Raw genomic sequence first — 16,948 nt, 5'->3', positions numbered from 1 at the left:
CATTCCCTATTGGGAATCTCATGAGATGGCCCAGGCTGGGCTGAGTTTAGTACCCAGCAAGCTGCTTGATACAACTGTAGCCCAGGCCTGTTTCCACAGTCCTTGAAGACCTGGGTTTGAGCATCAACACTCAAACACTATCCCTTCTCCTACGGTGATCCCTGGGTTCCCCAGGTTCTGGGTGGACACGGTGGAAAGTGTGGATTTTACGTGGTATGTGGACATTTTCTGCAGGTTCCCATGATCAGTCTTCTAATCCATATCCTTCCCAGTCTATGAGGTAGAAGATCCTTTTGATCTTTTGGAATCAAAGACCTCCTGTACAAGGTACTCCTTGTGGTTTTGTATTTGTATGGGGGAAAGAGGTAGGTGGTGATGTCCTGGGAATGGGATCTTCTATGTAGGTTTTAACAGATATCTAGAATAATGGATGTATGATCCATGTACATGGGAGAGCAAATTCAAATGCTACAGGGTTAAGTTCGTGTCTTATAGTGTACGGTCCAGAATACTGGTGGTCCAACCTTTTTGGAGGACAGTTGATGTGGAGATTTTCTGTGGAGAACGAGATCTTTAAGCTACTACAAGTTAGATAAGTTCTTGATGTTGCCTATCTACTTGTCTTCTGTAGCTATCTTTAGAAGCCTCAAGTATATCTCTAGGTCAGCCTGGATTTGGTAAATTGTCTTTACCAGCTCTGATACAGTAAAGATTGATGATCGAAGACCTTGGGTCGATGTAAATGAGGATGAAGGCCCCAAAAGAAGTGGGAAGGCATTTATCTTTCCCATTAATTGTCTTTTATCTTCCATTGGTTCCCCAGGGTCACATGGTCCCCATCAGGAACCTAACAGGAAGGCCCAGGCCAGGGTGGGTTCAGTATTTCAACAGCTGTTGGGTGGTGTTGCAGCCCAGGCCTCTGCCGATGAGCTCAGAAGGCCCTTGGTTTGAGACCAAGGCATCCTAACACTAAGGCATAAATGTCTAACCTTGCTGATTTGTATGATGTATACCTTAACAACTACATTCTCTAATAAATTTACAGCCCTTTTTGGCCACCGTGGTTGGGAGGAGGCATGGCAGAATATATTTTTCATTCACTGGTATAAGTTATATTAAGGGGGAATCTTTCAGTAGAACCTGAAAATGGCAAAGGAGGAATAAATACTTCCTCTGCCTTTTTGGCAGGGTTTGCTAATAAGTGCAAATACAAACTCTTACTGATTGTACAAAGATTGCAAAAACCAGGAAGAATGGAGGAAAGTTATTGCTACATCAAAGGTATCCCAACAATCAGTGCAGCCTCGAGACTGACTGACTGACTGACTGACTAATAAATGCAGTTACATATGGAGTACAGCCAGATTCTTATTATGTACATCCTCTTTCCTTTGTACATGTCCTCATTCTGAGTCATAACCATGAATGAACTAGTTTAAAAAAATCCAGTGCTTTAGAAGCCAGTCAGTCCCTACCCTTGGTGTGAAAAGATCCTAATATGCAGTAATTTAAGAAAAGGGGAGTGGGGAGGGGCGTGCAACAGGGGCAGCAGCCCTGAGCACCAACTTGGGAGGCACAGAAAAAAAGTTGCCACCATTGCCAGCCAGCTGTATTGTTGCTCTTCCTGCTTCACTGTTCTTCAGGGCACAGCATTCTGTTAATAGCCTCTGCTATTATCTAGAGATGTCCCATGTATGATTTCACCTTTAGCTGACACTTTATCATGTTTAGACAATTGCTCTGGCCTCCACCTTTATTCAGGATGGGAGGTAGGTGAAGGCCTTATCAATAAGTTGTTCATTACTACAAGTTTTTCATACAACCCCCAGGTTGAACACCTGCATGAGTGGGGGCAGCAGGGCAGGCCCTATGAGGAGAGGCTATGGGACCTGAACCTGTTCAGCCTCCTCAAGAGAAGGCTGAGAGGGGATCTAGTAGCCATCTATAAACTTACCAGGGGAAACCAGCAGGGAATGGGAGAGGCCCTGTTCCCCCGAGCACTACCCAGAGTAACTAGGAATAATGGTCACAAGTTGATTGAGAGTATGTTCAGACTAGATATCAGGAGGCACTACTTCACTGTCAGGGCGGCTTGGATCTGGAACCAACTTCCAAGGGAAGCGGTGCTCGCTCCTACCCTGGGGGTCTTCAAAAGGAGGCTAGAAAATCACCTAGCTGGGGTAATTTGATCCCAGAATTCATTCCTACCTATGGCAGGGGGTTGGACTTGATGATCTGCTCAGGTCCCTTCCAACCCTAACAACTATGAGAACCTTTCTAAGTACAAGAGAAAAAACAGTAATGTATGGGTGGCTTGACTTACATGAGTTTTGTACACTGCACAAGACCAGTGTCCTCCTTTGACTCAACATGCTGAAGACCTTTCTATTTTAACAGAGTATACTTTCAAGCAGTAAAAGAATGAGGAGCTCAGCACTCAAAGGAAAATTCTTTGAATATTGAATGTCAAAATCAAGATGAAAACATGGAAAACACATTAAAAGGTCTTCTCAAGGGACTGGGAGAGGGTCAGCTGTATCTGAAGTACAAAAGCTTTCATTTCCTCTTCCACAACATAAAAAGAAAAACCACAAACAAAAATGAACTTGCAATCTTGTCTCAGAATGCTAGTAGTTAAATATACTGCATAAAGAGTCCTCTGTGATGCTTTAGCTCCATGAAATGTTTTGTGTCTGAATGGATAAAACCTGGAGGCACTAGATACAATTGTGTAAGTTATTTCAGTCAGAGAGTCTCTACTCACTCGGCGCATGAAAAATAAAAGTGCAACACAGATGACAAAAACATTTATGTAAGATCTAAATGTTATGTATTTAGGTAAACAGAACCAGCTTTACATAGTCACATTTCCTGATATTTCTTTATGATCCTTTTTCTTGAGATTTTTGATCCTTTTCTGTCCTGAGTTCTACTTAACAACCAAGCAACAGCAAGATATGTGTGTTATCCAGATCCTTCTTTTTCATCAATTAAAAATATAATCAACACAACAGGAGACAAGTCCCTTAGCACACTCCTAAATTGTCAACAGCAAACAATGAAACATTACCCAAAAAAGCTTTTAGCTGAGGTATATGATTAAACAGAATTAAATATAATACAAAGAAAACTGAACACCTACAAAAGTACTGCAGATACTCAGTTATGGTGCCTGTGGTAAGAGCTAACTAATCAATCCATAAATAATAACTGACTAATAGTTATATAATTAAAGTATAATCTTACAAAAAGCTGGAATCTACAGACTCCCAGTACAATCCAGCCAACATAGATCTGCTTGATGTCAGTGAGATAATTCATCAAACTAAATTTATTCTTGCGTTTAATTACTTGCAATACCGGGCCCTTTAGTAAATGCCTGTTCATATTGTATAGTTCGGGTGCTGCTAGGGGTGTACGAAATAGGCCATATTCGATTTGGATTTGTATTTGGCTTGAATCAGGGACAGTGATTTGATTTGTTGATTCGGATCACTGTCCCTGATTCAGTTCGGCTTAATCCGAATCTGAAGATTTGATGCTGATTCAGAGAATCAGCGATTTAGCCATAGACATAGCTTTAAATGTTTTTCTGCATACCTCAAGGTACCAGGTGTGGCTCATGAATGCTGCAATGCTGGGATAGACGGAGAATCCCAAAGGAAGGTTGGGGGTCCCACTGCATGCTTGGCAGGGGGGCCCCCACTTCTGGTCCACTTCCGGGTCCATCAGGGAGCATACTGGGGGACTCCCCCACTCACCTCTAACTCAGCAATTGGCCACAGGGGGACCCCAGGTGCTCCCCTCAGACCCAGAAGGACCTGTCATCCAGCTGGAGGGGTGTGGGGGGGGCCACCCAGCATGCTCCCCAGTGGACCCAGAAGTGGACTGGAAGTACTTCTGGTCCACTTCTGGGTCTGCTGTTCAATGCACTGGGGAGCCCCCCCATGCTTCTATGGGATGCTCCATCTGCCCCAGTATCACAACATTCATGAGCCGCCTGATACCTTGAGGGACGTAGAAAAAAAAAATTAAAGCTGTGTCTATGTCCAAATCACCAAATGTTTCCAAATTGCTTTGGAGGGTTCCAATTCAATTTGGAGAGATTAAAGGGTCTCCTGACTTGATTTGGATTCAGAGATTCAGCCACCGAATCGGGCCAAATCACCGCCAGATCGAATCAGGGATCGAAGCTTCACACAGCCATAGGTGCTGCATGCCTATATATTATTTCAGGTCCTTCCGTTACAAATACCAACTCAAATTTTGAAATTTTAAACCAATATCTATAGGAAGCCTTTGCTAAGGTCCAGAATGGAGCAGCTGCCCATCACAGTGCCTGCAGAAAGAGACAGGCCCTATCTCCCCTGCAATCCTTCTCTACCCTGCTGAAGTCCTGTCCACCCACAGCACAGCCAGGACCCAAGGTCTCCACTGTGTGAGGTGGAGAGGAGCTATGTGGCTCCTGGCCCCAGGCAAGGGAATGATCCTGACATAGCTCCCTCAGTATGTATGTGCAAATGCCCAGGTGAGTAATAAGAGAGTGCAAAATGTTCTCTTTATACTTAATTTTTATCACTAAAAGTTGCAATATCTCACAAAGACTCCGTGTCTCCCTTGTCTACAGACTCTGCATCTGTGCATGGAAGGCCAGCTCACAACACACAGGGTAGTGGCTCAAGGACAGTCACTTGAACACCTCTGGAAAGCAAGATAGATGTGCATAGGAGGCATTGAAGAAGTAAAGAAGAAATGTTATAAGTTCCAGTCACAGCCTCTGAGCCTAGCCTGTGACCAGAACCTAAGCACACCATGGACTTCTGCCACCAGAAGCTGCAGAACCGGCATGAGGAATGACTCAAGATATAGAGAGGGGGAAATAGACAGGCTGGCTTTTGTGGGAGCCGAGGGCAGTCTAAGGCTATGGCCTGTAGCCTGGACCATCAGGTGGGTATTTTCCACGATGGAATAGAGTTAAGCATGGAAGCATATTGGTTGTATAAAGAAAGCTTTACTTACACTGCTGATGGTAGCAGTGCAGGAATAAGACTTGCTTGAATTACAGTTGCACACAAACACACAGGGGTGAAATCTCTCTTCGAACCGAGCAGAGATGAGTCGTCGGTGTACGACTCCACGAGCGCTTAACACGGGGGTACGTCAATATTTCCACGATGTCAGGGAGTGGTTAGAGTCTGATCAGGTCCCTAAGTTCTCCTCCAAGACACAAGTGGAGTTTGCTAGGCTCCACAGCATGCTTAGAGTTCCCCACAAGATGGTTGAGGGGTCCTCCAACTTGGGCGGAAACTGCTCTAACCTTTTATATGGCTAGCAAACCAATCGCTAGCCGCCAGGTAGGAATAATTTAGAATTGACCAATAGTGGGACACAAATTTGCATACGTGTGGTGGGAACTCTTTTGCACCGGGGTTTTCTCTCTGCAGCTGAGAAATCCACTGTGCAAAGAAAGCTCCATGTGGCGGGAAAGTTCCAATGTGCCGAGGCACTAAAAATCATTGGGTTATGACAGCTTTCACCGCGGCTGCTGAGGCACAGAAACAGGATGTTCAAGCCAGGAATGGGCTGCCAAGGTCATAAATGAGGTCTCCAGATGGCCACCTGCTGTTTGAAGGAGACAACCTACACTGCTTCAGTGCTGAGAGAATCACAATATAAGGGTAAGGAGTTTATGCACAGGGTCATAGACCACTTAGGGTCCACCTATAACACCCCTGACTGACACCAGTGCTGCCTCTCATGAAGAGCCTGAAGCCCTCCCAGGCAGGAGTGATGGGACAGGCTGCTGCCCAGTGTATGGTGAACCCCACTCCAGGGACTCTTCCCTGGAATACAAGAATAGGGGGGGACCTCTGGATAGCAGCTAAGGGAGAACTCTCCCCATCATGTGCTGACTGGGAGGTGCTGGGGGGTGAGAGGGCACTGGGACAGGAAATGTGTCATGTGGAGCTGCTGACCCATCATCTGGGGAAGCAGGAAGGCATCCAGTGAGGCCCACCCTGGGAAGAAGCAGTAAGTGAGCAGAGAAGGACTGAGTTACTCAAGACCTAGTGCTGGAGCTGGCAGGGACACCTCCTACCTTACATTCCCACCTCATGGCTCCCAGCTGCTGGTGCTTGCCCTGTATGCACAGGCCTCCCAAGCAGTTCCAGGCCAGTCTTGAAGGGCTGCAGGAGTGCTCAGAACAGTGGGGAGAGAGCAGACTACCAGCACTGGGCCAGGCTGTCACTGGGACAGTATCTGGCAACATAGTCTGCCATCCCCAGCTCATCCACCCACCAGCCATGGGGCCTGGGGGGGAGCTTTTCCACCCCTCCTGGTCTCACTCCTGGTCTGGGTCCCACTGCAGGGGAGTGGCACTGCCTTGGCATGGATAGGCAGTCCCTAGTCTTGGGCCAGCAGCATGACACAAGCCTCAGGTATGGGCAGGAGCCAAGGGTTTAGGGTCCTCAAAGAGAGAGAATGGGCCCTGGGATATTGGGCTGAGGTCCCAGGGGTCTGATGTATGAGAGCCAGGAGTCCATGGTGCCCACTGTGTTGATGCCTCCCATCCCACAGCCTCCCCCACACCAGCCCAGCAACTACCTTCCCCCACCCCAGTTTAGCAGCTGCTTCCCACACTACAGCTCAGACAGAAATTGGGTCCAGGATCACCTAACTGTTCTTACACAGAGAAGTCCCTGGTCTTCGCTTCCAACCCCTGCAAGTAGGGTGCCTGGTCAAAAGCACCCTACTTCATGCCTCTCCTCCAAGGTTTTGTGTTTGTTGAGTTGAGCCCCTGGGACATTCCTTCTGACCCCATCCCCCACCTCCCCATTCTAAACGCCCCTTCTGAACCCCCTCCCCACTCCCCTCCAAAGGGTTGCTGGTTTGCGATACCTGGGAAGAGGGAGCAAGCTGAGATGCTGGTAATGTTCAACAGGTTTTCTTTACTAAACACACATTTGACAGCTGTGACATTTCGTTAAACTGAAGCATGACTCTTTGTCATGCTGCCCCTGGGGGGAAGGTTCAGAGGGAGAGAGGAAGGGGGATGGTACCCAGGCAGCTTAGGTTATGGGCAGTGCTGTCCAGGATGCAAGGCCAGAGGAGCCCAGGGCAGGAGATCTATGGCCCAGTGCCAGGGCATGGGTACTCAAAACCATTCATGCAGGGAGGACTCCTGGTCCATGAAGGTGAGGAGGTACTTGGTAAGGCTACCTGAAGCTTTGGTCCCTAATTTGATTTGGCAGAGATTCAGTCTTTTTCAGTGGCCAAATCTCCAAATCTGAATCAAATCAGGAGACCCTTTAATCTCTCTGAATCGAATCAGAACCCTACAAATCAATTTGGAAAGATTTGACGATTCGGATATAGATTTTTCATAGATTTCATAGACATTAGGCCTGGAAGGGACCTCAGAAGATCATCGAGTCCAGCCCCCTGCCCAAAGGGCAGGAAGACAGCTGGGGTCATAGGATCGCAGCAAGATAAGCATCCAGTTTGCTCTTGAAGGTGTTCAATGTAGGCGCTTGAACCACCTCCGGTGGCAGGCTGTTCCAGACCTTGGGGGCTCGGACAGTAAAGAAATTCTTCCTTATGTCCAGCCTGAAATGATCATAGTAGTTTATGACCATTCGACCTAGTCGTCATCCCCTGGGGCGCTCTGGTTAACAAACATTCCCCCAGATACTGGTGGTCACCCCTGATAAACTTATAGGTGGCCATCAGATCACCCCTGAGCCTGCACTTTTCCAGGCTAAAGAGCCCCAGGGCTCTCAGCCTGTCATCGTAGCGTCTGCTTCCCTGACCTCTGATCATGCGCATGGCTCTTCTCTGGACTCTCTCAAGCTTCTCCACATCCTTTTTGAATTGTGGAGCCCAAAACTGGATGCAGTACTCCAGCTGCAGCCTCACCAAGGCCGAGTACAAGGGGAGAATGATGTCCCAGGATTTGCTTGAGAAGCGTCTATGGATGCAAGCCAGCGTTTTGGTCACTTTACTAGCCGCAGCATTGCATTGCAGGCTCATGTTCATCTTGTGGTCAGTGATGACCCCCAAGTCTCTTTCTTCCTTAGTGTTAGCCAACATAGCACTGCCGAGCCTATAAGGATGCTGCGGGTTTTTCTTCCCAAGGTGGAGAACCTTGCATTTATCGGCACTGAACACCATCAGATTCTTGTCCGCCCACTTGCTGAGCCTGTCCAGGTCAGCCTGGATCACCCACCTGTCTTCTGGTGTGGATGCTTTGCCCCAAAGTTTGGTGTCCTCTGCGAACTTGGCCAGTCCACTTCTGACTCCAGTGTCCACATCATTAATGAAGATGGTGAACAGTATGGGTCCAAGGACAGAGCCTTGGGGGACCCCACTGGTCACAGGACACCGTGATGAGTGACTTCCATCAATTACTACCCTCTGGGTCCGACCACGGAGCCAATTTTCCAGCCAGTGGATCATGGAGGACCCAAGGCGACAATTGGCCAGTTTCTCCAGGAGATGATCATGGGAAACCAGATCGAAGGCTTTTTTGAAGTCAAGATATATGACATCAATCTCTTCTCCCTTGTCCAAGTGATATGTCACCTGGTTGTAGAAGGAAATGAGATTGGTCAAACAAGACCTACCCACAACAAACACGTGCTGGCTATCCCTTAAGATGTTGGAGTTGGCCAGTCCATTAAGGATGGCCTCTTTAATAAACTTTTCTAAGATCTTCCCCGGGATAGAAGTCAGGCTGATGGGCCTATAGTTAGCCAGATTCACTTTCCTCCCTTTCTTGAAGATAGGCACCACATTGGTCTTCTTCCAGTGTTCTGGCACTTCACCAGAGCGCCAAGAGTTTTCAAAGATCAGTGCTAGAGGCTGGGCTATGATGCTCGCCAGCTCCTTGAGTACCCTGGGGTGAAGATTGTCAGGGCCGGCTGACTAGAAGGTATCCAGCTTCTCAAGATGTTCCTTCACAAAGTCAGCATTAATGGAGGGCAGGGGATCACCCTCAACTGGACTTCACTGTCCCGTAGCGGGCATGGGCATCCCATGGGACTGATGAAAGACCGACGCAAAGTACCTATTTAATAGGTTGGCTTTTTCCTGGGCATCAGTTGTCAGTTGCCCCATCTGGTTCAGCAGGGGTCCAATGTTGCCCCTGCTTTTCCTCCAGCTCCCCACATATCTGAAAAAGGACTTTTTAATGTCCTTGATGCTCAAAGCTAGTTGGAGTTCAGTTGCAGCCTTGGCTTTCCTGGTATGCTCCCTACAGGACTGGACCAGTGTAGAGTAATCCTCCTTGGAGATGACTCCCATCCTCCATCCTTTGTAGGCCTTTCTTTTTATCCTCAGGAGGTCTGCTAGGTCCCTGGAGAGCCAGAGGGGTTGCTGTGCCCTCTTGCTGCCTTTCCTCCGAGATGGAATAGACTTAGTTTGTGCATTGAGGATCGCTCCCTTGAGGAGCAACCACTCTTCTTGAACTCCCCTCTCCCTGTGGTCATGGTCCCTTAGGGCCTCACTGACAAGCCTCCTGAGCTTGTCAAAGTCGGCTTTCCTGAAGTCAAGGACTTCCGTGTTGCTGACTGACTTGTCAGTTTTTCGGCAGATGGTGAAGGTGATCAGCTCGTGGTCGCTGTCTCCCAGCTTCCCATCGATCACTAGGTCACTGACTAGGTCATCCCCAGTAGCCAGTACCAGGTCGAGCAGCGCTTTGCCTCTCGTTGGCCCATAGACTTCTTGAGTCAGGTAGAGGTCATCCACGCATGAGAGGAAGCTTTGCGACTGCTCAGATTTTGCTGAGCGATCCTCCCACGAGATGTCTGGGTAATTGAAGTCACCCATGACAACCATGGTCCTGGAGCATGCTGCCTCAGCCAGTTCCGGGGCAAACTCCTGGTCAAGTTCAGGACTTTGGGTGGGAGGTCTGTAGTAGACTCCCACCATTGTGTCCCCTGTGCCATGTTCCCCATGGATTTTAACCCAGAGGGTCTCCAGTCGTCCACCCTGGTCGCCAATATTGGCTTGCAGGGATGTGTAGCTTTCCTTAACATAGAGCACTACACCCCCGCCCCTTTTCTCTATACGTTCCCTCCTGTACAGGTTATAGCCATTTATACCCGTGGTCCAGTCATTGGTGGAGTCCCACCAGGTCTCCGTTATCCCTATGACATCATAATTATTTGCATTGAGGAGGAGGATGAGCTCCTCCTGCTTATTCCCCAAGCTCCTGACATTTGTGTACATGCAGGCAAGTGGCCCCTGGGGGGCTCCTTCCTTGACCACAGATTTTACCAGGGCTGGGGCAGGGGTGGGCTCCCTTAAGTGCCTTGACCTGCTGGCTTTGCAAGGATTGCTCAGCGGGCCAGCAGTGGCGGTAGTCCCCCCGTCCCCCAGCGGGCTTAGTTTAAAGCCCGGTGGAGCAGGTCAGCCAGTCTGGCTGAGAAGAGCCTCCTCCCTAGGGGAGAGAGGTGGAGGCCATCTCTTCCCAGCAGCTCGCTGCCTCTCTCACCAAAGAGTGGGCTGTGGTCATGAAAGCCAAAGCCTTCCTGACGACAACAGCGCCGCAGTCTTTGGTTGACCACATGGATCCTCCTCTCCCTCCTCGGCCCATAGCCTGAGACTGGGAGGATCGACAAGAACACCACCCGTGCCCCCAGACCCTTTAGCCCCGCTCCCAAATCCCTGTAGTGCCTCATGACCCGGCACAGCTTTAAATGTTTTTTTCTACATATCTCTAAGTACCAGGTGGCTTGTGAATGCTGCGTTGCAGAGTTGGATGGAGAATCCCACAGGAGCATGGGGCGGGGGGGGAGGAGGGGGGCACAGCACACTTGTTAGCAGACCCAGAAGTGGACCAGAAGCATTCTGGTCCACTTCTGGTCCTGCCATTTAAATGCACTGGGTCAACCCAGGCATTTAAATGGCAGGCCTGTCTGGCACCAGGTCAACCCCTGCATTTGAATGACAGACCTCTCTTAAGATGTCTTCTTAATATGTCTTAAGTGTAATGTATGTCAGAGGCCTTAGGAAAACAGAATTCCACTTATAGTTTATCATAGGCACAAACAAATGTATGTATACAATTGAAAACATCTATTTAATGTAACCCAGGCGGTACTCCAAGATATACCCCCTCTCCAATTGAAGGGATCAGAGCAGGTGCACAAGTGCTGTGGGAGGTGTAGAGACCCTCTTTCCCCTATGGAGCAGAGCCAGATCACCAATGGGGACTTAACCATATACCTTTTAATGAGAAAAACAGTAGGGGGAACATAACATATATAAACCAGGGGGGTATAAGGGACACTACAACACCAGAAGGGAGCAGGATTTCATAAAGTTTAGGCACATACTTACAATCGTAGACATATTCATTCAGTTGACAAATGACAGGTTTAACAAAATATAAAACACAAACAACAGAACAAACAATATTGGTTGGTGAAGTATAAAATGCACAAAATACAAAATGTCAAATAACAAGAAATATTGGGCCTAGGTACCTGAAGTGGGGAAAGAGAGAAAAACACAATGACCCCCTTCCACTGCAACAAGAATTTCTCTCTACCACTTCACTCACCCTAATTCAACCCAGCTGGGACTTGAAATCAGATCTCCCACATAGTAGGCAAAAACTCTGCCACACAGCAACCAATGCTGGTGCTCTTCTAAGCTGCTAGGGGTCTTGACCTCCCAGGAGTCCCTGTCTCACGTCGAGCTTCCTAGCCTCTTGCTGGAGGAGCTGGAAGCAGAGCTGGGAACCTCTCAGGTCACTGCTCAGCTTCTTCCTGGAGCTGGGGAAACCTCTCCTGCTGGCTGCAGACTCTCATAGGGGGATCCTGGAGCCCGATGGGTAGCCTCTCCTGCCAGCCGTACACTGCACTGCTGAGGGTCCAACTGCTGCCTTGCAGGTCCCACTGCTTTATGTTCTTCTGGGGCAACTGCTCCCACCCCTCTGGCCCAGCTCTTGCCAGCTCTTTGAGACTCCTTCCTTGTGGTCCCTCGCTGGTCTCCTCTGAGTCATCTGCGCTGGCCCTTTTATCCCCCTCCAAGTGACCCGAGGGGCCAATCAGGGGACATGTTATGTGAGTCTCTGGGGCCTGATTGGTGAGGAGAGGAAATCCCAAGCCCTCTAATCATTTTTTACCTTTTCAAAACCCCTGGGCCAAATCATTACCAGATTGGTGAAGAAAGGGAATCCCATGTGCTCCAATCATCTTTTACCCTTTCAAAAACCCCTGGGCTAAATCACTACCAGCTAGCCCGTTACATTAATATTATTATCTCCTATGTTTCTTCAGGCGTTTGTCGTGTTGTCTGAAGCATACAGGTATTTCAAAGTTTCAAAGTCTTGCCCTTTGTTAAACAGAACCTTGTTTCCAAGCCTTTCCTTTGCTAAACTGAAACTCTAGGACACTAAGACAGCCAAAAGGATGTGAAATATATCACCAGCAGCTTACTATTTTATGCAGGGTTAACTTTGTAACTCTGTGAGGATTGAAGTAAAAATAGCATCAATATCAAAGGACACAAGTCTAAGCTCTTACCATGAAACTGTTATGTCTGCATGATTCTATGGCAGTAGATGTGTAGTAAAGCTGCTTCAGCTTCAACTCTACTTCAGTCAGGGTCAAAGTTAGGGTGATTTGGCTAACTTGTAGTATTACTTGATGATATAGGGGTTTCAGCTAGATCATAAAAATTGTTACACCTGTCCTTTTAAAGATGCTAAAACGTATATTTGTCCATAATAAATTCCTCCCTGCTAAGTCTGACAGAAGATTCTATTTAAAATATTCCATCTTTAAATATGTAGATAGATCTTTCATTGATCTAATAAAGTTCACTGAGATTATTCTTGTGCTTAAAGAACTGTGCTGAATTTGGGACTGAATTAACAATGTTGAGCAAGTCAAGGTAAAAAAAAAATTTGGAATCATATTTAAAAAGCAAAGCCATACCTGTCTTAGCTGATTTTATCTCACATTACACTAAGTTAAACCTATTGACTTCACTGAAGTTACTTGTGACTTGTACTAATATCAAGTCTTAAACAATACTTATCAATTTTTTTTCATCCCTTTGCCACCATTATTTCAGATGGACTCTTACACTTGAACCAGAAACTTATGTCCACATTGATGTTCAGGGATGCCTTGTGTTATTATTCTCTCATTTGGAATTGCAATGCAAAGGTTTGCAGAGCAGGAAAAAAATATAGTATCTTGGGGATAACTGCAAGTAGTATGAAGAACCAAGTTGTCCAAGACCCTGAAGAAGAGATTGATTCAGATATCACTGAGCTAATGAAAATCTTTTGGCTCCCATCAGTTAAGGTTTTGATTAGAGCCTAAATGAAGACTATTCCTTCTCCTAATCAGTATCTTAAGATATTAAAGATATGCTTCCACTTTAAATCAATTGTAGTAAATCACAACTGTTATCATACAGTATTAAACAAGTTACCCCTCAAATTATTAGTTTCCTCATGCAAAAAGCTCAACAAAGTATCTAATATTTAGTCTGCATAGCTTCCCATCTGGGAAACTTGGAGTGTTCAAATGATGTGCTAGTATGGAAGAGCCTTTTAAATGATTTAGTAAATTGAGACAAGATAACAATATTTCCAGGAATCATCATGATGCTGTGCAATCATGTGAAATGCAACAAGAATTTTTCCTTATATCTAGCTGAAGTCTGCAAAATACATTTTTAAAGCAAGTCTCTTCTGTATAATCTATTTGCTGAGTTTTTCTCTCCTCCTCAACTTTTCACTCTAGCTTTTGCACCATGAAGCTACCATTATTATTCATACTTTCCAGAAAATAGGTAAGTGTCTCCTTTCCTAAATTGCTGGAAAAATTATTGGGTACAACGTACTAGGGAAACAAACTTCCATTTTTCCTGGACATCCAGCAAGTAATTCTATAGTATCTTTCTTCTAAAAGGATCAAGGAGAGCTAAAATTTGATTCAGGATTTCAGCAGCATGACTTGCTGGAATAAAATTGGAACAAGGATCTAGTAATACCTGGGATCTAGTCCTGGCTCTCTCTCTATGTCATACTAGCCTTTCCTATAAAAAAAAAAAAAATCACTGTCAATGTTAGTCATACTATTTGGAGTAAAAACACTGTATTAAGTCTACATGCAGCACTCCTAGTAAGTTCTGCATAACCAATGGATTTTTGCTAGATCTGGGTAGACTTGTTTGACCGGGGGGGGGGGGGGGGGAGGGGAAGATTTTGTGGCACCTAGATTATTCACGAGTTTAAAAAAATGTTATTTGAGAAGAGGAAAAAAGCTATACACATATAAAAAAATTCAAAATGGTGCATTTCAATATTTTTCAAACATGGCAGCTTCATGTTGTAATTCAAATCAGTTTTCATTTTGCAGTTTTCTGTAATTTTATGACAAAAACTGAACAACCAGCTGCAGCATGGCCATATAACAGATGTTTGGTTTCTTTGACCTGCTATGACCATTCAATTTTACTGGTGACCACCCTCCTGCTATTTGGTAGAGCTGTTTCACTAGGTGCACGCAGTGTTTATGTTTGTTGCTTTAAAACCTGTAAAGCAATGGCACCTCTCATACCACACAGGACACACATATTTGTCTGTTAAAAAGCACAGTGGGATGGGTTGCTGGGTTGGCTCCCTATTTTGAGTTTGCAAGTTTCCTGGGTATTTTGTTCTGAGCTCTAAATTTATAACTTGCCTTCTCCGTGTGTGTTTTGAAGGACTACATGCAACCTACTGCAAGATGGACAATTACAGACAATGCTGACCTACAGTACTATTAGTCAGCAAAGGTAACCTGTACCAGTACAGGTTACCTTTAAACCATCAAAAGGCATGTAAAATGAGAATATTCACCAGTTAAAGGGTGTTATTTTGTCTTAAGGATTCTCTAAACATTTTAAAGATAAGCCAAATGAAGTAAGGGTTATCTTTGTATCATCTTGCCCAGGTCATGCCAGGGTATTTTTAGTCAGCTCCAGGGAGATGAAATTTTCAGTCCTCCAGCATCCTAGGATGCACAGCTCCAAGCCCCTCTACCCATTCCCACCCTTCACACCTCTACTTTTCATCTCTCTCCTCCTCTGCAACTCACACTGAGAGCAGCTGCTCTGGGTAGCTTAAGCAAAGCAAGCTTATGGAGCAGGGAAACATGGTTCCCTGGCTCCATGGTCTGAGCACGAGGACACCAGGGTTTAAATGCAAGGAGACCATACAACAGGAGGAGGCAGGTATGCTTCCCCAGGCTCCTTGATCTCACCATGCAGTGGCTCCATGCTAAGAGCACAGGCTCTGCCATAATTGCTGTGAGATTCAGGAGCCCAGGCTTTAGGTCTCCCCAAAATTAATGCAGCAGCTTCATGCTGAGAACAGAGCCACTGGGTTAACACTGTGGTGCCTTGAGATTCTTTCAAAAGGTAGCACACAATGTTAACACTGTTAAGTTTACAGACACTATTCACAAGATAAACCTGGACATTTTCACATAAGAATCCATACATTTGAAAGCATTCTGCCTTTCTGGGGTCTGAGTTCTTTGCAAAAAAAACAACAAAAAAGCCCTGCTCTGTTATTTTTCTATAGCATGAAAAATAAGTGAAACCTAAAAGCTAGAATTTACCATGGGGTGCCTTGAGTCTGCTGAGCTCTGCCTTAAGTGGTACCTTGTCAAGAGTATTTAAATGCATCTCATTCACAGGAGCTAGAAGAGGAGAGACAAGCATCTACCGGAAAAGACATGACTAAGTACTGGCCAGACAGACAGCAGGGATAGCCCAGGCAGACAGCAAGCACCTACCAAAGCCAGAACTTATCTCTGATGTGGAATTTGTCATCTATGTATTTCAAAGAACTTTCCAAAGGAAGGTCAAAACCATCTTTCACATCAGGTAGCGGGCAGAGAGGCTTCCCAGCACCCAGGGCCGGTCCAAGGGTAATTGGCACCCTAGGCAAACTGTGTACCTCGGGGCCCCCACCTCTTCCAATATAGGAGAAAATAAGAAGTCTAGAATTAACTTTTACATGTACTTATTTAATATTTGAAATGAACAATAAAACAATACAAACAAACAGTTTTATTGATTGTTTCACACTTTTCATTAACCCTAACACAATTATACTGCAGTGGCAGTATCATAGCCAATGAGGTTAATCCGAGGCGCAATTATTGCTAATTGAAACACAATTATACTGCAAAAACTCTAATAGAATGTAGTATAATACTTGTACAATTAAAAGAAAATCCTCATGAACATTTGTGTAAAAAATTAGAACTTTGCTTTTCGAGCTTTCAGTTTCTGTTATTTAGATTGATATTCCTGTTATTTTGTTCTGCATATAATTTTGGTGCCCCTACCCCCTCCAAATTTTGGTGCCCAAGGCGACCACCTAGTTCACCTAATGGTTGGACCAGCCCTGCCAGTACCACATGGAAAGCTATCAGAAGAACCAGAGCTAGAACTCAACTGTCCTGACTGACAGATCAGAGCATGAGCTAGACAACACAGGGCCCTGTCACTACATGAACAGTATCAAGGATGGCATGATGGCATGGAGAACTTTTTCATCTCTCCAGGCTGCAACTAAGGCATGTGGGTAAAGGAAGGTTTGCAGTCTTTTTCCCTGTGCCACTGGTGCTCAACCTTTTTTTCCAGCAGGCCAGATGGGCAGGGCCAGGCCTCTCTATGAACTGGATCCAGCTGGTGGTCCCAATCTGGTGTCTGGAGCAAGAAATGTGGGGCCCCATCCAACTGCTCAGATAAGGACAGGAAGCAGCCTGGCTTAGATCCAGCTACGCAGGGAAAGAGAGCTTGGCCCAGCTGCAATCCAAACTTGTGGGGAAAGAGGGCATGGCCCAGCCCCAACCTCAGTCAGTAGAGGGGAAGGAAACATCACCCAGTCATGAACCAGCTGCACAAGGGGAGGGGGCATGGCCGAGCCCCA

The 16,948-nt window shown here is 46.2% G+C and overlaps 1 pseudogene; it reads left to right on the top strand.

Annotated features, from left to right (window-relative positions):
- Positions 1 to 16,118: 16,118 nt before the first annotated feature.
- LOC132248907 (U4 spliceosomal RNA) lies at positions 16,119 to 16,247 on the top strand (annotated as a pseudogene).
- The last annotated feature ends 701 nt before the right edge of the window (positions 16,248 to 16,948 follow it).

Source organism: Alligator mississippiensis, chromosome 2 (assembly GCF_030867095.1).
Source record: "Alligator mississippiensis isolate rAllMis1 chromosome 2, rAllMis1, whole genome shotgun sequence".
Lineage (NCBI taxonomy): Eukaryota > Metazoa > Chordata > Crocodylia > Alligatoridae > Alligator > Alligator mississippiensis.
Note: the sequence above shows the minus strand (reverse complement) of the source record. Positions and strands in the feature narration are given on the sequence as shown.